This window comes from Phalacrocorax aristotelis, chromosome 1 (genome assembly GCF_949628215.1).
Source record: "Phalacrocorax aristotelis chromosome 1, bGulAri2.1, whole genome shotgun sequence".
NCBI lineage: Eukaryota > Metazoa > Chordata > Aves > Suliformes > Phalacrocoracidae > Phalacrocorax > Phalacrocorax aristotelis.
This window is the reverse complement of record NC_134276.1, coordinates 8,935,385-8,957,500: the sequence shown is the minus strand read 5'-3', so window position 1 is coordinate 8,957,500 and position 22,116 is coordinate 8,935,385. Positions and strand designations below refer to the sequence as shown.

The 22,116-nt window shown below is 44.7% G+C and overlaps 1 long non-coding RNA gene across 1 annotated transcript; it reads right to left on the bottom strand.

Moving 5' to 3' along the window:
* Positions 1-960: 960 nt before the first annotated feature.
* Positions 961-7,909, bottom strand: LOC142051610 (uncharacterized). The gene is made up of 3 exons (XR_012658558.1): positions 7,598-7,909; positions 6,050-6,180; positions 961-4,365 (listed from the first exon to the last, which is right to left on the bottom strand). It is a non-coding gene; the product is annotated as an uncharacterized LOC142051610 (long non-coding RNA).
* Positions 7,910-22,116: the final 14,207 nt, after the last annotated feature.

Here is a 22,116-nt window from a genome sequence, read left to right as displayed (position 1 = left end):
TTTCACATGTATCTTCTACAATGGTATTATTAAAAGTCTCAAATCCTTTCCCTTTCTGTGGTATATTTTCCCAGAATGGGTTTCCTCGGTTCATTTTTAAGCTCTGCTTCTCCACAAAAAGAAAAGTGGCAAATACGTCACATACTTTATTTCCACCCAGATCATAAATCCAGTGTTTCGGAGAAAATGGCCTGCTTTCTTCCTGGTCCTTAAAAGCATTACTGAGTGAGGTTTATCTAATTCTTTTTTGTATTATGTTTATCACTAATCCTTCAGCCAGGCTTATGCTGGAGCTTTTATGCAGCTAGACTGTGTCTGTGGGAAAAGAGGCAGCTCAAACCTTTACTTTTTCTCTCAAGCATCCTCTTCCTTTGCTATCAAGCACCCCGCAGGTCTCCTGCTCCTTTAGCTCCATCCATATGCCTACATCCAGCCAGCCCCTCTGTTTACTTTTCCTCCACCAGAGCTGGGATTACCCTTACAGGGAGGTTGTGTGCATCAGACACTTCCCATTGGGATCTGCTTTATTATTAATGTTTTTTTTGGGTCTGTTTCCAAGATGGCACATGGGAAATGCACACCACCTCCCAGTAATGTAAATTAATATTAATTGAGATATATGAGAGATTCCCTGTGAGATGCTTTGCAAAGACACTCCTGCACCGTATGTCAAGAGTCGTTAACACATCAACTGCAGCACATCCAACACTCTGAAAAAGATTTAGGAGGGACTAATCCCTCCGGTGGCAGAGCTCTGTTGGCCTTTGACAGAGTTACGTCATGGGTGAATTGAGCCTCCATTGTCTAACATCAGACAGACTTGGCACCAGAGGAATAATGATGACAACAGCAGATGAGCATTATAGGGACAGAGCTTGACATGCCCGAGTATCACTCATCCACATCCTTGTTTCGGAAGGAGTTCCTGAGCCCGTTCAGTTATCAGACATGTTCAGAAAATTGAAGTCGGCACAGTGGGGTGCCTCCCAGCATAAGCCTTCAGGCATCTGAATAGCTTTTCTGCCTTCTAATTACAATTGTTGTTTCTCATGAAAACTTCATGAAATGAAACATGATTTTTATTTTCAGTCCAAGAGTCACTAAATGGACTCGCTGCTATGGGTCACTGTGATTTGGCTTGCAAGAACAGGAACCATGGAACAAAACCAGAGAGGAAGCTGTCATTTCACGATGCAAGCACAGACTAGATTCAGTTTCAATAATTTGTGCTTTCCCTTGATGGCATTTTGTCAGGAGTGTTGGTAGACAGTGAGAGGAGGTCTGGTGCCATTATCACAGAACCAAACACAGGTTTGGATGTGATTCACACTCCTCTTAAGGGGTGACCACTGGCCAGTCGTTTAATCTCTGTGCATCTCTGAGCATCACTCCTCCTTTCCACCACGTTTTTATCTGACAGCCTGTCTTTTCCTTTCTGCTTGTACCATGCCTTGTATGGTAAGCCAGTCTCAGCCAAGGCCACCCAGAGCATCAGCGGGCGGATAGGGAGTACAGCAAGCTCCTCTGATTCAGAAGCACTGGTGGGTGTTTGTCTCATGTAGGTGCCAGGATCCCAGGGCAGTATCTTTGTGTGAAATCAAGAGAGTTTGCAAATCTATTTGGATGACTTCACATGGGAAATGCACAGAAGTCAGCATTAAAGGGATATGAGAAATGAACAGAACTTTCTGTACTCTGCTGGGGAATAAATTGCCTGCAATTAAATCTTTCAGACAGGAAACCTTCTGGAATAGGCTTACTTTCTATATGGAGTGCTTGACAGTTAAAACTGAAGTCTGTTGAACTTTGCTACATAAATATACTTGCATTTCTTTCTCTTGATTTTTGAGTCACAGTAGTCTACTTATTTATGTGAGGTGAAGCTTTACAAAAAGATATAAAAAGCAGAAGTTGTGGCCACTTGATGATGCTGAACATACCTGTCTACAAGAAAACTCAGTAAGATGTTTGGGAAGGAACAGTTTTTGTATGTGGACTGTGTTTATTCATCTGATGACGATGTAACTTAAAGAGCATAACCTTACATCTTCAGAAATTAATTATGAAATTTAGAAAGCAGCTGGTCCTAGCACTAAGAAAACACTATGGAAAATACAATATAAATAATGCTCTAGCTCTCCGCAGGGTGTTGTACTCCTGTGTGGGCAGCCAGTCCTCTCATGAATTTTTATCATTACCGGTCTCAAGTCCCTGTGTTATTTACAGCCTGCAGAAACCTATCTGTCAAGACTCAGTGCCAAATATCACTAAGAACGAGAAAAGCCACTTGTTTAACAACTCAGGAACACTCCGATTCAGCACAGAGAATATAATTAGATAACAGCCTGTGCTCTTCCTGGAAATCAGATGTATGTTTATGTTGCTAACGTTTAGCTGCTTTAACAGATGGTTTAGAAAATTAGATTCAATCTCCCAAGCTGAGGACATGAAGTGAGCAAAACAAAGACTTTTTTTTTTTTTAGGCAGCTCCCAGGGACAGGGCTTGAACAAGTCGGCAATTACCCAGTGGCTTTTAATCTGAGGACTGGAAAAAGCTGCTTGCATTAACTTTTTTTGCATGTCTAAGGTTAAATCCAGAAAACCTTTCAAAACTTTTTATAAACTTCTTGACAACTTCAGCATGGGGTTGCTGGTCAAAACTGAGTGACTTTTGACCCAGAGCAACAGACTGATCATGCCATTAATCTGAGACACGAAGACTATCTTGAAAGCTCCAACTCCGCAAAGTCAGACCAAGCACTTGAATTTAGGTCACTTCTTTGACTCTGAGGAAAGTGCCCCAGTGCCAAGGTTATTGATTATTCTCATGATCTGTCTCACATTTTTCATTACAAACTCTAGAAGATGTTCATTTTATCCCTGATCAAGATCAAAAAACATTTTAGTTCATCAGAATTCACAGGATGGGAACATAGTTGAGACACTGCCTCTGAATTTTTACTACCAAGTTCAAACGTTGAAATATCTGCTACAAAATATATTTGCTGGAATTATATCCTGCAAAATGCAAGCTTCCATAGCTCCCACTCACACAGCAAGCCAACCAAAATACTGTTTCATGCCCATAGCAGACATCTGCCAATCCTTGTCAGTGTTTCATCAACACACTTCAATCTCTGCAGATGGAAAGACCATACCATTGGAATTAGGCAGGTAACATTGAAGTTGCTCTTGAAAGGAAAAGCTTCAAAAATAACCCTGAAGGAACAACCCAATACATCATAGTTAGATACTAATTATGATTGTAGAGACCACAATCCAGTAGGGATCCTGAAACATACGTTTCCAGTTCATGGCACTGTTGTACAAAGTGGCCATTTAAGCACGAGAGACTAGTGTACCATTTCCCTCAATCCTATTTATACCCCACAATTTTACAACAAATAGCTCTGTGGAATGCAACTAGTTCCCATCCACATACCATAAAAGCAAACATTCCAGAATACCAAAATACCAGACACAAATTGTCATAACCAGCACCCACCCACAATCTTAAAAGCAGAAACATAAAAATGCAGCCCAGAAAAATCATCCCCAGAATGTATGAAAAGTAAAATTGCCTACAAAATGTGGTCTGAGAGCATTTTTTAAAGCTGAAGCCATATAATATTTGGCTAGAGCCTCTCGACATGAGGGTCTGAACATCTGGAGACTCTGCATCACAGCCTAACGTAATACGGACTGACCTCCCACCCTGTAAGCATGAGAGTTAGAATTCATATTTGAACATCTACTGCTTGTAAGAGAAAAGCAGTGTGGCAGATCATGCTCAAGATGCTTTGGTTTGGTAGGACTGCAGGGATGGGACAAGCCCTGCCAAGGGAATATGATCTCAAGGCCTGAGATGGAGGTACTTCTTGAGAGCTGCTCAAGAGAGAGAAGGCGGACACCATCAGAGACTTTTCACCACACCCCAACACTTACCGGTAATCTTTTCATTTCCCAAAGGTCTCGGTTGTCCTGTGGCAACCATGACCACAGAGGAAGCTGGACAGGAACCTCCTTTCCAGGCAGTTCAGGCAGTGGTGTGAGACAACTGGCTGTAGTAGAAATGTAAAATTGGAGCCTTTGACAGGGTTTGTAGCTTCTTTCCATTACAACTATGTTTTTATTAATTTAGTTGTATTTTCAGCTTATCTGTGGGATTTTCCACAATGCTCCTGAGAAAGTCACACAACAGACACAGGACCATCAAACCCAGCTTGAGATGCGTTGTACTCAGAGCAAACCCCTCTGATGTGAGCCTTTATAGAATCACTGTGGTATAGAAGCAGATGCAGCACTCAGTATAGCAGGTTTTCTGTCTTTCAGCTTCTAGAAGATGCCAACACTGTTGAAAGAAAGCTGTTAACAAGGAAGAACATGGGACAAAATTTAATCTCTGGTGTAATTTCAGGGGAGTTTCACCAGAGATTTGTCTGTCTATACTGTTATTCTGGAAGAAGGTTCAGAGAGAACATTTGTATCCAGAGATTACATTCTCTGCCAAAACAGCCCTAGGTTTAGATATCAGCATCGCTGCAACTGTAATTCCAACAGTGTTCAGAAGACGACTTATGTTTATATACACAAATGTATACACATAAATACATATTTTTCCCCCATGTATTTTTGAAATACAGAAGATTTCCCACATACAGAGTAAAAGACCCAAGGAGTTTAAGCTTTCATGGCAGCTGCTTTTTTTTTAGTTCTATTATACCTTTGAAGGTGTTGGTTTCATCCTGAACATTGGTTGAACTGTGAATGTTTTGTAAGTTAGAGAAGACTCTTTTCCAACCAACTTTAAATACAGCTCATGATCCATACAACCTCTCATGCTATCCATAGCTATATGAAGGATGTTTGTATGGGAATGCACTGAAGTGAGATTTAGGTTCAAATCCTGACTGTCACTGAAGCACCCACGCCACAACTCATGGGCAGGTATGAGGCCAGCTGTAAGCACAATGAACCCAGCAATTTCCCCACCTGCTGCCCATATGGGATAAGTGACTGAAATGTATCTACTGATATATAATGCATCAGATAGGCTGGAGCACACCCCAGGTGTTCTATGTGTGAATCTGGGCAGTGTTCAAAAGTCCCTGGCAGCCTACAAAATGCTGCATAGATGTGTCATCTCGGGTAAGTTTTTCAAAACCTTCGCCTGTCTGTCACCTATAAAACTGGAACAAAAGAGATTGTTTTGTCCATTCTTGGTGTTTGCGGACTAGAGGATTTTTGACTCAGAGTTCACCTCTAACCATGGGGTATATTTAAGGCTGGCCAGGAAGTGTTTTTCCTGCCCTGTGTGAAAAAACTCGTGGTTCACAAATGTTTCCAATCTCTCATCCAGGCAAAACAAACACCTTTGGAAGCAGAGGGGAACCTTGACTGCAACAACAGCCTCAAGGCACTGCAGTTTACACAAAACACAGATGAGAACTCCTTCCTCGTGGGCAGATCATTTTTGTAAAAAACATCATAGAATCATAGAATTGTTAAGGCTGGAAGAGACCCTTAAGATCATCCAACCCCTAACCTATCACTGCCAAGTCCACCACTAAACCATATCCTCAAGCACCACGTCTACCCTTCTTTTAAATACCTCCGGGGATGGGGGCTCAACCACCTCCCTGGGCAGCCTCTTCCAATGCCTGACAACCCTTTCAGTGAAGAAGTTTTTTCTAATATCCAACCTAAACTTCCCCTGGCACAGATTGAGGCCATTTCCTCTCGTCCTATCGCTTGTTACTAGGGAGAAGAGACGAACACCCACCTCGCTACAACCTCCTTTCAGGTAGTTGTAGGGAGCGATCAGTCAAGGGAGATGCCTTAAAAGCACTGGCTCAGCTCCTGGAGAACTCAGTAAAAGGTGTGCTGGTTACCAATGCTTCCTGCTCCTCTGCACCAGCAAAGAACGAAGGAACTCCACTTTATAAGCACTCAGAGCTTTCACCATTCATATGCCACTTCTCTTCAAACCTTGGAGAAAATTTATTTCATAGGAGTACTTGGGGCTTTTGCTTTACCGTGTTTCACGTACCTGAGGGAGGAAAGGAGCCAGCAGGAGCGAGATGCAGAAGCCACAAGCTTGAGGAGCTTCATGGTGCAGCTCTCCTCCTTCTGTTTTATCTCAGAAGTACTAAAGTACATGATGTTCGTTGCTTCTCCTGCCTGGAAGAAAAATCCATGTATGAAAAAATCAATCAATAAAAAAGCTTCTTACAGGGCTAAACTCAAGCTAGTCAACATAAGAGAGTGCTGTCTCTAGCAGTCAGGCTGCCTTGCCGTGCTCGTCATTTATCATTAAATCTCATCTGTACTGTGCTATAGCATCTATACTATTCCCAGCTTCAGTGTAATAAACATGGGGCCTTGGCAGAAACAGTATAAGGGGAATAATGATAGAGACAACAAAGGAGTGTGATACAGTTAACTATTTAATATATTACTCCATGCAGGATTTGTTGGCCTCTCCAGGGCCTATAATTCACCTGAAATAAAAAATCACATGCAGACACTCCTCATGTTTAGTGAACTCAGATCCTAATCTGATTTGCAAGTTTTTATCGATTTTGACTGCTCAGGAAATGCTGAATAATATTTTTTCTACTTTATCTTTCCTTGGTTGTTTTCCCAGTCTGTAGGAACAGCATGCATGATAGATAGAGGTATGAAATAATCCTTTTTCTTTTTTTTTCTGGAGGAAAAAAGGTTATCTACAGCCCAAGTTATCCATCTGCATTTTATTTGAGCAAGGAGACAAAACCAAGATCATCAATTTTCAGCCAAAATCAACAACCTTGAAAAATACAGGCCTGTCCACCAGCTTAGTCATCCTTCATGCTGCCCATTTGATTGGGTTTAGAGCAAAACAAAGAACTAAAAAGAATAGTGTGTTGCGTTAGGATCTCTACCAAAGCCTGTAAGGGGAGCCAGAGAAAAAATGACTCACACACTGGGAAGAATTCCACCTGTTCCCATCCAAATTCTGTTTCCCCATCAGCCTGGAAGCAGCTGATGCACTGGTTCCCAGGGGAATATTTCAATCTTTAACACTATACATATTTAAAACCACTTCCTGAGTTTGTCCTATTTACGATTATGTTTGCATTAAATGCTGTCCTCTAACCAGCGCAGAGCCTCGCGCTGGGTGAGCACTTCTCCCCTGCCCCAGACTTCAGCTCTGCACTGATTTTTTAAGGAAATTAAGGGTAACTAATATAAGAAAGGCATTACTATCCCCATCACTGGGAAAGCCATTGAAAAGACCCCCTGTGAAAAGAGTTTTAGTGGGAAGCAGGAACAAGGGAAAAGAAATGAATTTGCTTGAATTGATATGCTAAAGACCATGAAATTCAAAAGAAAGCCATGCCACATAAAGTAAGGCTCACAGGGTGGCTACAGTAATGGCCTAAAATGCACTACCTAGAGATATTTCATGAGTGTTTCTTCCAGTAATAGAAGATCACTGTTATTAAAAAGCTAGTAGATTATGCATAAAAGAATACATCAGTAATTAAAAATCACACAGCCACTGGATCCCAGTGCCCACTACAGCCCACAAAAAGAAATGGAGAGAGGAACTAACCATAAGCAGGCAGATTTTCTCAAGCTGTTCCTCCAGATGCCTCAGAATCACAATTCTGTAGATGCAAATCAGCCTTGAACATAGGGAGCAAACCAAAATTGCTCCATTGCATTCCTTTGCTCGGTGTCTGAGTGATGGTAAGAAATGATAGCAGTAACCTGCTTCTGTGTCACCCTTGATGAAGCAGCGTGAGTGAGAGAATTAGGCATGAGGCTGGAATTTGTGGATATGTCTACACAGGCACATACAGGCAGATGTGAGCGTGTCTTGCTATGTTCTCAGCTAGCCAAACACCAACAAGATGGATGTGGGTTTACTGCACCAGATTTGTATCCATCTGTATGGGCTTCTGTGATTATCTTCTAAGATCTAGTTCTGATGTTGCCACTAATTTGTCTGTGAGTGCACCATCATTTCTGCATTTCAGACCTTCTTCTACCTCAAAGATTTTTCAAGACTGACAGTGTATTGAGGGATTAGCCCTCAATTTGTTAATCTATTCTTACACAGATGTTGGACTGGCTCTGAAGAGAATTGGGTGCATTCCCTAGCATAGCTAATATTGCTTCTGTTTTCAGGCATGCCATTTATTCTTCTGTTCTGCAAAACAAGGGTAAATAGTTCATCACTTGAAGCAGGGTTTGTAAAAAACATCTGTCATGTGAAATGTGTTTGTGAACTAGGCTGTTAATACAGTGATTGTGAGTAAAGTAAGTACCTACCATGCAAGCAGTAAGACCTCTTATTAGCTTCAGCTTCTGTACAATTGTTGTTACTATTATATTGTTATTACTTATTCAAAACTTCAAGAAAATGAAGAAAATTAGCCCTAATGCAATGGAATGGAAAAATAAAGAATATTTTCCTATTTTTGAATAATTCAGAACAGTGTTATATTCTATTATTCATCTGTTTGCTGTTGATCAAAGAAAGGCATTTCATTGCTTCAGTCCTAACAGCTAGGATACTGCAGAATATTCCTAATGGTTGTTCTTCAAATAAAACTCATCATCTTTAAAGGTGAATCCAATGAGCCTTTAGGTTAAGGTAATTAATCTCTCCATAGCATGTTCATAGCATAGATTTGAGCCAGATGTTTTACATTTTTCATGCGTTAGTCACGAGCTGACTGTCTGACTATTGACCCATGTTTTGGAGTGAAAATGTCAAGAAATCCTTTGTGGTAACTAGTTTCCTGTCAGTTGGAAAAATGTTGGAAACTCTTTCTCATGAACTTCTGTCCCTCACTGGCTGTATTTCCAGTCCAAGGCCTTTCTAAGTGGGTTGGCATGGTAACAAACCTCAGCTAATATGCAACTGCTGATTAGAGAAAAAAGGAATATAAATGACAGCATAGACAAACTATAAGGAAATCTTTTTCCTGACTCAGTTTTTAAGGCAAGAAGGCATATGGCAAAAGAATCATAGAATCACAGAATTGTTAAGGTTGGAAAAGACCCTTAAGATCATCCAACCGCTAACCTATCACTGCCAAGTCCACCACTAAACCATATCCTCAAGCACCACGTCTACCCTTCTTTTAAATACCTCCAGGGATGGAGACTCAAACACCTCCCTGGGCAGCCTTTTCCAATGTTTGACAACCCTTTTGGTGAAAAAGTTTTTTCTAATATCCAACCTGAACTTCCCCTGGTGCAGCTTGAGGCCATTTCCTCTTGTCCTATCACTTGTTACTAGGGAGAAGAGACGAACACCCACCTCGCTACAACCTCCTTTCAGGTAGTTGTAGGGAGCGATAAGGTCTCCCCTCAGCCTCCTCTTCTCCAGGCTAAACAACCCCAGCTCCCTCAACCTCTCCTCATAAGACCTGCTCTCCAGACCCTTCACCAACTTCACTGCCCTTCTCTGGACACACTCCAGCAACTCAATGTCCTTCCTGTCCTGAGGGGCCCAAAACTGCACACAGCACTCGAGGTGCGGCCTCACCAGTGCCGAGCACAGGGGCACGATCCCTGCCCGGCTCCTGCTGGCCACACTATTGCTGACACAAGCCAGGATGCTCTTGGCCTTCTTGCCCACCTGAGCACACTCCTGGCTCATGTTCAGCTGGCTGTCAACCAACACCCCCAGGTCCTTCTCCTCCAGGCAGCTTTCCAGCCACTCCTCCCCAAGCCTGTAGCGTTGCATGGGGTTGTTGTGACCCAGGTGCAGGACCCGACACTTGGCCTTGTGGAATCTCATACCGTTGGCTCCGGCCCAACGATCCAGCCTGTCCAGGTCCCTCTGTAGGGCCTTCCTGCCCTCCAGCAGATCGACACTTCCACCCAGCTTGGTGTCCTCTGCAAACTTACTGAGGGTGCACTCAATCCCCTCATCCAGATCATCAATGAAGATGTTGAACAGGACTGGCCCCAACACTGAGCCCTGGGGAACACCACTCATGGCTGGCCGCCAACTGGATTTGACTCCATTCACCACCACTCTCTGGGCTCGGCCGTCCAGCCGGTTTTTCACCCAGCACAGAGTGCACTTGCCCAAGCCGTGAGCAGCCAGCTTCTCCAGGAGAATGCTGTGGGAGACAGTGTCAAAGGCCTTACTAAAGTCCAAGGAGACAACATCCACAGCCTTCCCTTCATCCACTAAGCGGGTCACCTTATCATAGAAGGAGACCAGGTTAGAGAGGCAGGACCTCCCTTTCATAAACCCCTGCTGTCTGGGCCCGATCCCCTGGGTGTCCCGCACATGCCATGTAATGGCATTCACGACAATCGGCTCCATGACCTTTCCTGGCACCCAGGTCAGGCTGACAGGCCTGTAGTTCCCCGGATCCTTCTTCCGACCCTTGTTGTAGAATATAATACTTGCAATTTGCGTATCATTTAGGCTAGTGCCCTAAAAGCAGTTACTAGCTAACATTCATGATTTCACTTGTAGTTCAGATGTACTTGGGCAGATTAGGTTTTGTAGTGGTAGCAAGAAAAAAAAATCAACATCATGAGAGCTTGAAACAGCCTGGAAGGCTGAATATTTACACTGTCAGGACCTGATATGACCTTCATTAAAATCTATGGAAAGAATGAAACTGAATTCAATAGGAGGTTGATCAGGGCTACAAGTGCTTTCTATTCCACTGTGGTTTTAATATGAGGCAGTAAAGGACAGAGAGAGAAATTTCAAAGCCAGTGGTTGTGCCAGACTGGCATTGTTCACCTGAAATCTCCTGCCACATCAGCGTTTGTTGACGAGGCTTGCTAAAGAGATAATGAGCTAATGTGACTTGCTGAGGTGGGTTGCCTCTTAAATCACCTGAATACATTGAGCTGTTTGCCAAGAGGAGATCTAGACTGAGGAGTTAGCCTTCTTTATAGGGATAAACAAGATCCAGCTGAGTCAGAGATCAGATGGCAAATTGATTACACTGTTTTATGGTTGATTTTCTAAGGGGGAAAGATGGGGTTAAAAAAATCAGTACAAGGTCTGCAGTTGTGTGTAGTGTGTCTGCACAGAAAGCTGCATGAACCTGTTTCATTTATGATCTCAGATTTAATAACAAGTGAAGGCTGCTCGGGCGCCTCGATGATGACTCTTATGATAAGAATTTGTATCACTAGTTTTTGCAGATTTTTCTCAGGAGAATCTTGCATTTAGCTTCCTGCATAAGGCACAATAGATCAGGCTCTATGGCACTAATGTGCAATGGTCATGATTTGAACTGATCTTTGAGAAACCTCGAAAAGAAACCCCTGAAATGAGAGGTGCTGCCAGAACATATTTTGCTTTCTTATAAAGCATTTAATCAAAGTTCTGCTACACACTAGACATTATAATGGTGGTGTAGCTGATTGTAAATCTACACAAGTCCCTAAGGGACCCGCCGGTGCTTCCTTTCCTCTTAATACATTCAGCCAAAATCAATAAGAAATTATCTTTCTGATTTCTTATCATTAGATTGATATTTCTTCAGTCAGAAATTTACAGAACAAGACTTATCCTATATGATAAGGAACAACAAGAAACAAACCCTCAACCCTGGTCTCCAAATGTCAGCCACTCAGAGCATACACTTCTCAAGGGGCTCATAATGTCAGGGCAAACTTTTTACTTCTGAAATGTTCAAGAAGAACAGGACAGGACAAGAGGTGATGGTTTTAAACTAAAAGAGGGTACATTCAGACTAGATATAAGGAAGACATTTATTATGATGAGGGTGGTGAAGCACTGGCCCAGGTTGCCCAGAGGTGGCAGATGCCCCATCCCTGGAAACATTCCAGGTCAGGCTGGCCGGGGCTCTGAGCAACCTGATCTAGCTGAGGGTGTCCCTGCTCACTGCAGGGGGGGTTGGGGTAGGTGGCCTCTAAAGGTCCCTTCCAACCCAAACCATTCCATGATTCTATGATTCTAAGACAAACTAGAGACCACTGTTCCAGGGGAGTTTTCTCGTATGTGACTAGTCTCAATGTTGCTGTAGACACCTCTTTTCTTTCTGTCACTCTTTGAGCTACAGAAAATCGATCAGCTGGTACTGCTGACTTTACTAGTTGCTGATGGACATGCAAGCTTCCAAACTGGACTGTCTGAAAGGTTAAGCAGCTCTGTGGAGGAAAGTACTAAATGTGAGGTGGCTGAGACAAGGCCCCAAAACACAAATGCCTAACTAGCCCCTGCAGTTTGTTTGTACATCCGTTTTGTGTCTGGAGGAATGTGCACATAAAAAGCCAGACTTTTCTGCTTTAACTGAAGGCAACAAAGATTAAAGTAGCGTAAATGAGAAGGGGTGCAACATCACTGACTTTAGTGAGAGTATATGAATTCTTGAAAAAGAAGATGAAAAAGCTGACTTGAAAAAGCTAGATGTAAAGTGAGACTCCACAATTACATATGAAGTGAGGCATCAGGAAAAACAGAAGTCATTGCCAATATCAGAACTCTATGGTCAATGTTGGAATAAGAGTAAAACCAGCACAATATCATGGGAATCTACCAGCACTAGGTATTACGTGGAAAGGAGACTCAAGAAACTCCAGCCTTTATTCCACAGTTCTGTGCATCATTGCAGCTCATTTTCACATTCTGCAAAGGCAAATAACAATAAAATGCCCTTGTGATAATTTAGATTGATCTCTTAGCCTATAACTGCTGCTTGGTTAACTCTGATTTCCGAGTCTGTTTGTTTAATTACCTGCTGTCTCTCATCGGTGGCTATGTACCTGCAGCACTGAAGCTTAAAACATAAAACTGGTGTATATCATGCAGTGGTAGCTAAGGAGCACTTAAAGAGTTACAACGAAGCATGAGAAAATGGCACCTCTGTTGTGAAGTGGTAAATTTGCCATGTCGAGGCAAAGCCGCTTTTATTTTGGCTCATAGAAGACAGGAGGCAAATTATTCGGGCCAGAAACTGTACCTTTCTATTAGGCATTTTGCAATGTCTAGCACAAAAGATTAAGATTATTTAGGCACAAGCACAGTACAAACAATAAGCATAATGTAAAGAATAAATAAAACTTCAAGACATAAAGCAGTATGAAATAAGACCTCCCATTTCCAAATCCTTCCCTAAGATAATAAATATATGTGGGCAGGAAAAAGATTTTATATAAGAGGACATCATTTGCTCATCAAGCAAAATGAGGCTATTCTTGCCAAACTGAAAGCACAAGTGATTCATAATTAATTCTGTATTTTAGACTCTTCCCTGAAAAAATTGAAAAGAAATTTCTTTTACCACTTTATGTGAAGGTCATTCAATGCCTGAATGTCTTAGCAAGAGAAGTTTCCATTTGGGAAAAGCTTTTCCTTTCTTTCGCCTGAAATAACAGCATGTTTACAAGTGATAATACAGAGAAACTCTTCCCTAGCAGTGCTCGAGCCCAGAGTACTAGCAATTAAAGCAATCATGAAATGCAAACTCAGTTCTTCAGTAAAAGCTTCTGTCAACACCCCCAGCAAACGGACCCCCACAATGTGCATTCCTAGAAAAAGGAAGACAATTCTGTAGATAATAAACCTGCTTGTCACTTGAAATAAATCTTTTTCCTTCCATTCATGATACATTGTGCTGTATAAACACAAACACTCTGACTGTGTGCATACAACTTTCTAGTCCTCTCTGTTGAGATGTACCTAGAACCCTTTCTAGACTGTGTGTCTAACCCCTCCCCATCCATCATACAGCAGGTTGTTTGTATGAATCCCCATTTAACAACATGTTAAAGTTCATGTAACAACAAGGACACTTTTATAAAATCATAGAATCATTAAGGTTGGAAAAGAACTCCAGGATCATCAAGGCCAACCATCAACCCAACACCTCCAGGCCTCCTAAACCATGCCTCAAGTGTCATTTCTACATGTCTTTTAAATACCTCCAGGGATGGTGACTCCACCACCTCTCTGGGCAGCCTCTTCCAATGCCTGACCACTCTTTCAGCAAAGACATTTTTCCTAATACCCAACCTAAACCTCCCCTGATGCAGCTTGAGGGCGTTTCCTCTCATCCTATCGCGAGTGACCTGGGAGAAGAGGCCGACCCCCACCTCACTACAGCCTCCTTTCAGGTAGTTGTAGAGAGCGACAAGGTCTCCCCTCAGCCTCCTCTTCTCCAGACTAAACACTCCCAGGTCCCTCATCTGCTCCCCATCAGACTTGTTCTCCAGACTCTTCACCAGCTTCGTTGCCCTTCTCTGGACACGGTCCAGCACCTCAAGGACCTTCTTGAACTGAGGGGCCCAGACTTGGTTCAGCTCTGACCTAAGTTCCAGCCTGCAAAATAAACCAAATGATATTTCAGGTATAAAGACAAGGCATGGTAATCAGCACAGAAAGATCATGTTCAGGAAGAAAGAGCTCTCCAATGACCAGAGCTTGTCCAGTCCTTTGCTGGTGTAGAGCCAAATCTCCAACCTTTGATCTACTAATTTCTCATGTCCCCAAAAAGGGGATAGTGACAGAGTGTATAGAAAGGTGAAGTCCAGGAATGGAAGGAAAGTTGAAAAACTCCAATTCCGCCATACAGGTGTTCCAGACATACTGCAATCACACCTTTTCTAACACTTGTCATATAGCATATCTCAATAAAGCAAAAATAATCATAGAATCATGGAATGGTTTGGGTTGGAAGGGACCTTTAGAGGCCACCTACCCAACCCCCCCTGCAGTGAGCAGGAACACCCTCAGCTAGATCAGGTTGCTCAGAGCCCCAGCCAGCCTGACCTGAAATGTTTCCAGGGATGGGGTATCTGCCACCTCTCTGGGCAACCTGGGCCAGCACTTCACCACCCTCATCATAATAAATGTCTTCCTTATATCTAGTCTGAATGTACCCTCTTTTAGTTTAAAACCATCACCTCTTGTCCTGTCACTACAGGCCCTGCTAAAATGTCTGTCCCCATCCTTCTTATAAGCCCCCTTTAAGTACTGAAAGGCTGCAAAGGGCGTTCCTGGAGCCTTCTCTTCTCCAGGCAGTAATAATCTGGCAGTAGCAATGTGCTTTTGAATGCAAGGTTATAACTGCAAAGTGAGGTTATGGTGACAGCACTTTAGCTGTATACATAAGAGCAGCGTTGGCAGCAGAGGACATCTAGTGGTGTTCAGCTGGAAGTTGTAAGAATAAACAAGAGTCTGTGCATTATTTCGCTGGCAGTACTGGCTCCTGGGATAAGGTTGCTGTGTTCAAGTGCTGCAGGAGCAGCTGTGTGCCTTCAAGAAGGATTTGTGTCTTCCTTTTTGTAACGCTGCAATATATATCTGCACTGCACAAAAATGAGGTATTTATGTACACCGGGTAGAAGCACAATTATAACTTATATACTTATATATATAGAGAGAGAAGGAAATCTGCTACAAGCTTGTCTTTTAATGAAGCTATGAACTAAGGTTATTCAGGTGTATAAATAGATCACTTACAGATTTTACTTGCAAAAATATAATGTTGGGGTGTACCAGAAAAACCTGAACAAAAACTGAATACCTGTTAGCATCACATAAAATTATGTTACCCCTTGGGATGAGGCACTGCTGCAAAAACTCAATGAATAATCACGTTCCCAGCAACATCACTATCACACGCCTGTGTACCCCTTTATTACCCCTGTTGTGTGATATTGCTTACTTACTCTAAGTCCACACAGAAAGCTTCCCATAATGCCTTTGCCATATAGCAGGAGAAGGGTAGCTGGTTTTATTTATTTACTTATACATTAAAAAATGCAGTTGAAAAGGGAGGTAAGGATAACCACTGAGAAGGCTGTCTTTTTTATTTAGCTATGTGGCAAGCATACTTTTCAGATGGATGTTCAGCACAGTACCCTCTCTGGCCCTGATCCAGTAAAGCACTGAAGTCAAAGGTTGAAGTTAAACAGAAACTTACTCACTTTGCTGAACTAAGGCCAGAATGTTGAGTGCTTTGCACAGTCAAATCTCCGGTGCATTTGCATTATTTTACAAATTTAACACCAGAATGTCACCAGCAGTTCCATCTGTGTTCTGAGAATTTAGTTCTATACTCCTGGAAAACTAACCTGACTGCTGAGCAGAAACCAATCAATCGGTTGAAATCCAATGCATGTGGCAGACTGTTTGGTGAAGTTAAGACTGTGAGTGTTTCTGCAGTTTTGCACAGAATATCCAACCTGGTAAACTAGAACTTTTTAAATTATCTTGCTCCAGATGACAAAGGCAATTTGACACTTAGGTGATTGTCCAAATTTTCAAAACTCATATAAAAACTTTTTTCTTGGAGCCATTGATTTTTCTTTTGTTTGTTACTTTTGAAAAAAGAAAGAAAAAGCATCCAATCCAAGTTGCTTTTTCCAGTGCTACCTCTTGAATATTATAAACATCACTTTTATTGGGCTGAAATATTGACTTACAATACTAAGAATTTCATATCATGATAAAAGGAAGTGCCAAATATCAGGATACCCTAACCTGAAAATTTGTGTTATGGAATAATGTTCTAGCAGATCACTCTTTAAAGATCATTCCTCCCTTGTTTCAGCTGATGTCCACCATCTCTTGACCTCCCACCATGAATCATTGTGAAGACCCTGGCTCTGTCTTCCTGATGACTTCCTCATAGATACGGGAAGGCTGCTATTAGCTATCATCCAAACCTTCTCTCCTCTAGGCTGATCAACCCTGTTTCCCTCTGCCTCCCCTCAAAGGGCATGTGCTCCATGCCCCTGACAATTTTGGTGCCTCTCCAATAGACTTGCTCAAGTTTACCAATAATTTTCTTTCACTGGACACCCAAAAACTGGTCACATCACAATATTCCATGTGTGGTCTATCAAATGCCGGCCCAGCCCGGCTCACCCCAGCCCGGCCCAGCCCGGCCCGGCCCGGCCCAGCGGAGCGGCGGTTCAGCACCCTGGCCAGCGCCCGCGGCGCCCCGCGTGGGCGCGCGCCGGGCCGCGCGCCGCCGCGGGGCTGCTGCCGGGCAGGGTCCCGCCAGGGGCCGGGCGCACGGCCGCGCTGCGGGGAGCGCGGAGGGGAGCAGGAGCCCACCCCGCTCCAGGCGAGGCAAGCACTTCTTCAGTCTCCGCCGCCGAATCCACAAAGCCTTGGGCTTTAAGCAAAGCGGGGAAGGGGTTTAGAGGTGTCTGTTTGTGGCCCTGAGCTGGGGTGGAAGTGCAAGTCAGCTTTTGAGCATTAATGCTTGAACCAGCTGCAAAGAGAGCTGTTTGTTGAGGATTGTATTGAAAGTGCCTGCAAAACTCTTAGAAAACGTCAGGTTACTTTGCTATGACATTTTGGACTTTTTTTTGTCTTCACTTCAGCTGACAGTGGCTTATTACTGCTTGCAAAATCAAAACATGTCCATGAGCAAAACAGTGGTGATCTTTTTAGGATGTGATTATAACTAGGTGTTAGGAATTCATGACATCCCAGTGCATTGCACGGTATTAATTACACGTGTGAATTACACACTATTAAATGGGAGAGGATGAAAGGGGAAAAGAAAGGTCTGCAATGTGGGAGGTGTTAAGAGCCCTGAAGCTTTACTTTGTTAAAATCACATGCATACAGTCCTCTCTGCTTGTTTTCCACCTAGTGGTGGCCATCAGGTCTCCAATCCAGTTTCCCTGTGGCTTCTTCCATCCCTACAAGAGACGTTTTCTTTTATTTAATTTCCCAAGGAGTTAAGCTCCTTGTCTTTACATGACCACTACTCTGAAAGCCCATAAATGCTGCCCCTGCTACTTGCACCCAGAGGTTTGGTGTCCTGCTTCTTCCTGATACTCTGAAAACCAGCAGCACTGGTCCCATGGGCTGACACAGGATCTTCATTCCCCATCCCCTTCACAGACCTCCTTGTGGAGGCATGCCTCTTGCTTACAAAGACTTACCTATCCATCAGCTTTTGGGGTCCCCCCTCCATAGAAGGACAACGAAGCTGGTGAAGGGTTTGGAGAACAAGTCTTATGAGGGGCAGATGAGGGACCTGGGAGTGTTTAGTCTGGAGCAGGCTGAGGGGAGACTTTATTGCTCTCTACAACTACCTGAAATGAGGTTGTAGCGAGGTGGGGGTCAGTCCCTTCTCCCAAGTCACTAGTGATAGGATGAGAGGAAACGCCCTCAAGCTGCATCAGAGGAGGTTTAGGTTGGGTATTAGGAAAAATGTCTTTGCTGAAAGAGTGGTCAGGCATTGGAAGAGGCTGCCCAGAGAGGTGGTGGGGTCACCATCCCTGGAGGTATTTAAAGGATGTGTAGACATGGTACTTTGGGACATGGTTTAGGAGACACGGTGGTGTTGGGTTGACGGTTGGCCTTGATGATCCTGGAGTTCTTTTCCAACCTTAATGATTCTATGATTCTAAGAACACAATGCATTCTTGTCCCTCCTGTGTTATTACAGCCTATCTCACTTTTCCTGGACACCTTGTCTTTGCAAACGGTCCACCCCCTTCCTCCACCAGTGCAGCTGCTCTCCAGTTCTAGAGCTCTAAGAGACCCCACAGCAGTGGGGAGCACCTGTGGGGCATAGTGGGTAACAGCCCTAAAGCCAGTGCCCGTGGGGGGTCTGTGAGGACATGGGAACAAACTGGGACGTGGAGTCCCAGCTGGCAGGGAGGCAGGGCAGGAGGAGAGGGGCACCCCCGGGCTGGGGGCCTCCAGCCCCAACCCTGGTCCGAGCCAGGAGGGCAAAGGAGCTGCAGCTGCTAGAGGGGAGGAGCAGGCAGGGTGGGGGGCTTCAGCTGGGCAATGAGAAGGGGCTAAAACCCAATAATCAACAGAGAGAGCTCTAAACTAGATGCAAAGGGGGAAGGGGATAGAACCAGGCTTGCTAAGGATGAGCCAAGGAGTGGCATACCTGTGTTGGAGGAGAGATCAATAGCTCAACTGAAGTGCATTTATACCAATGCACACAGCATGGGCAATTAACAGGAGGAGCTGGAAGCCATTGCGCACCAGGGAAACTATGATGTAGTTGCCATCACGGAAACATGGTGGGATGACTCACGCAACTGGAGCACTGCAATGGGTGGCTACAAGCTCTTTAGAAGGGACAGGCAAGGAAGGAGAGGTGGAGGGGTAGCCTTGTATGTTAGAGAGGGTTTTGACTGTCTAGAACTCAACGACGGTAATGATAAGGTTGAGTGCTTATGGGTAAGGGTCAGGGGGAAGGCCAATAAGGGAGACATCCTGGTGGGAGTCTGTTATAGACCACCCAACCAGGATGAGGAGACAGATGAAGTACTCTACAGGCAGCTGACTGAAGTCTCACAATCTCTAACCCTTGTTCTCGTGGGAGAATTCAACTTACCAGATATCTGCTGGAAATACAACACAGCAGAGAGAAAGCAGTCTCGGAGGTTCCTGGAGTGTGTGGGAGATAACTTCCTGACGCAGCTGGTGAGCGAGCCGACCAGGGGAGGTGCCCCGCTGGACCTGCTGTTTACGAACAGAGAAGGCCTGGTGGGTGATGTGGTGGTCGGAGGCTGTTGTGGGCTCAGTGACCATGACATGACAGAGTTCTCGATTCTTGGAGAAGTAAGGAAGGGGGTCAGCAAAACCGCTACCCTGAACTTCAGAAGGGCAGACTTTGGATTGTTAAGGCGTCTGGTTAGCAGAGTCCCTTGGGAGGCAGTCCTGAAGGGCAAAGGAGTCCAGGAAGGCTGGGTGTTATTAAAGAAGGAAGTCTCAAAGGCACAGGAGCAGGCTGTCCCCATGTGCCGTAAGTCGAGCAGGCGGGGGAGAAGACTGGCTTGGCTGAATAGGGAGCTTTGGCTGGAACTCAAGAAAAAAAGGAGAGCTTACCGCCTTCGGAAGAAGAGGCAGGTGACTCAGGAGGACCACAAGGATGTTGTGAGGTTATGCAGGGAAAAGATTAGGAAGGCGAAGGCCCAGCTGGGACTTAAACTGTCCACAGCCATTAAAGATAACAAAAAATGTTTTTACAAATACATCAGTGACAAAAGGAGGACCAGGGAGAATCTCCCTCCTTTGTTGGATGCGGAAGGTAACCTTGCCACAAAAGATGAGGAGAAGGCTGAGGTACTTAATGCTTTCTTTGCCTCAGTCTTTAATAGTCAGACTGGTCATCCTCAAGGTTGTCAGGCCCCTGTGCTGGGAGATGGAGATAGTATGCAGAATGAAGTCCCGGTTGTTGACGAGGCGGCAGTCACCGACCTGTTCCTCCACGAGGATGTTCACAAGTCCATGGGGCTGGATGGGATCCACCCAAGGATACTGAGGGAGCTGGCAGAGGAGCTCTCCAAGCCACTCTTCATCATTTATCAGCAGTCCTGGTCAACTGGGGAGGTCTCAGATGACTGGAAACTAGCAAAAGTGACGTTCCTCTACAAGAAGGGTCGGAGAAGGATCTGGGTAACTACAGGCCTGTCAGCCTGACCTCGGTGCCAGGAAAGGTCATGGAGCAGATCATCTTGAATGCCATTACATGGCATGTGTGGGACACCCAGGGGATCGGGCCCAGACAGCAGGGGTTTATGATAGGGAGGTCCTGCTCCTTCTGTGATAAGGTGACCCGCTTAGTGGATGAAGGGAAGGCTGTGGATGTTGTCTCCTTGGACTTTAGTAAGGCCTTTGACACTGTCTCCCACAGCATTCTCCTGGAGAAGCTGGCTGCTCACAGCTTGGACAAGTGCACTCTGTGCTGGGTGAAAAACTGTCTGGACGGCCGAGCCCAGAGAGTGGTGGTGAATGGAGTCAAATCCAGTTGGCGGCCAGCCATGAGTGGTGTTCCCTGGGGCTCAGTGTTGGGGTCAGTCCTGTTCAACATCTTCATTGATGATCTGGATGAGGGGATCGAGTGCACCCTCAGTAAGTTTGCAGATGACACCAAGCTGGGTGGAAGTGTCGATCTGCTGGAGGGCAGGAAGGCCCTACAGAGGGACCTGGACAGGCTGGATCGTTGGGCCGGAGCCAACGGTATGAGATTCCACAAGGCCAAGTGTCGGGTCCTGCACCTGGGTCACAACAACCCCATGCAACACTACAGGCTTGGGGAGGAGTGGCTGGAAAGCTGCCTGGAGGAGAAGGACCTGGGGGTGTTGGTTGACAGCCAGCTGAACATGAGCCAGGAGTGTGCTCAGGTGGGCAAGAAGGCCAAGAGCATCCTGGCTTGTGTCAGCAATAGTGTGGCCAGCAGGAGCCGGGCAGGGATCGTGCCCCTGTGCTTGGCACTGGTGAGGCTGCACCTCGAGTACTGTGTTCAGTTTTGGGCCCCTCAGGACAGGAAGGACATTGAGTTGCTAGAGCGTGTCCAGAGAAGGGCAGTGAAGTTGGTGAAGGGTCTGGAGAGCAGGTCTGTTGAGGGAACTGGGGTTGTTTAGCCTGGAGAAGAGGAGGCTGAGAGGAGACCATATCGCTCTCTGCAACTACCTGAAAGGAGGTTGTAGCAAGGTGGGTGTTCGTCTCTTCTCCCTAGTAACAAGCGATAGGACGAGAGGAAATGACCTCAAGCTGCATGAGGGGAAGTTTAGGTTGGATATTAGGAAAAACTTTTTCACCAAAAGGGTTGTCAAACATTGGAAAAGGCTGCCCAGGGAGGTGTTTGAGTCTCCATCCCTGGAGGTATTTAAAAGAAGGGTAGACGTGGTGCTTGAGGATATGGTTTAGTGGTGGACTTGGCAGTGATAGGTTAGCGGTTGGATTGGATGATCTTAAGGGTCTCTTCCAGCCTTAACAATTCTATGATTCTATGATTCTGTGAATCTATGAATAATGAATACAGGGTGTTGGGTTCGTTTTTTTTCTTTCTTTTCTGTCTTGTAAAGATCGAAGCCTTTTCTGCTGGCGTAGCCTGAAGGAGAAACTTGGATGGGAGCGAATCAGTTGTGACTTGACTCTTTTATTTGCAAATGTTCATGTGTCGTTGGCAAGGGCTAGGTGCTTCGCATCGTTTTTCCCCTTTTACTTGTTGGCATTGACATATTGAAACTAGGCACTTAAATGCCACATTAATGCAGGAGTGTAAGAGCAGGTGCTCTCAGGTGGCCCCTGCTGCCTTTGCTGCTCGTTAAGTCCCCACAGTAAGCATGGGCAACTGCTGGGGAAAAGCTGATGGGGAAATGAGGTGAACCTGCCCTCAC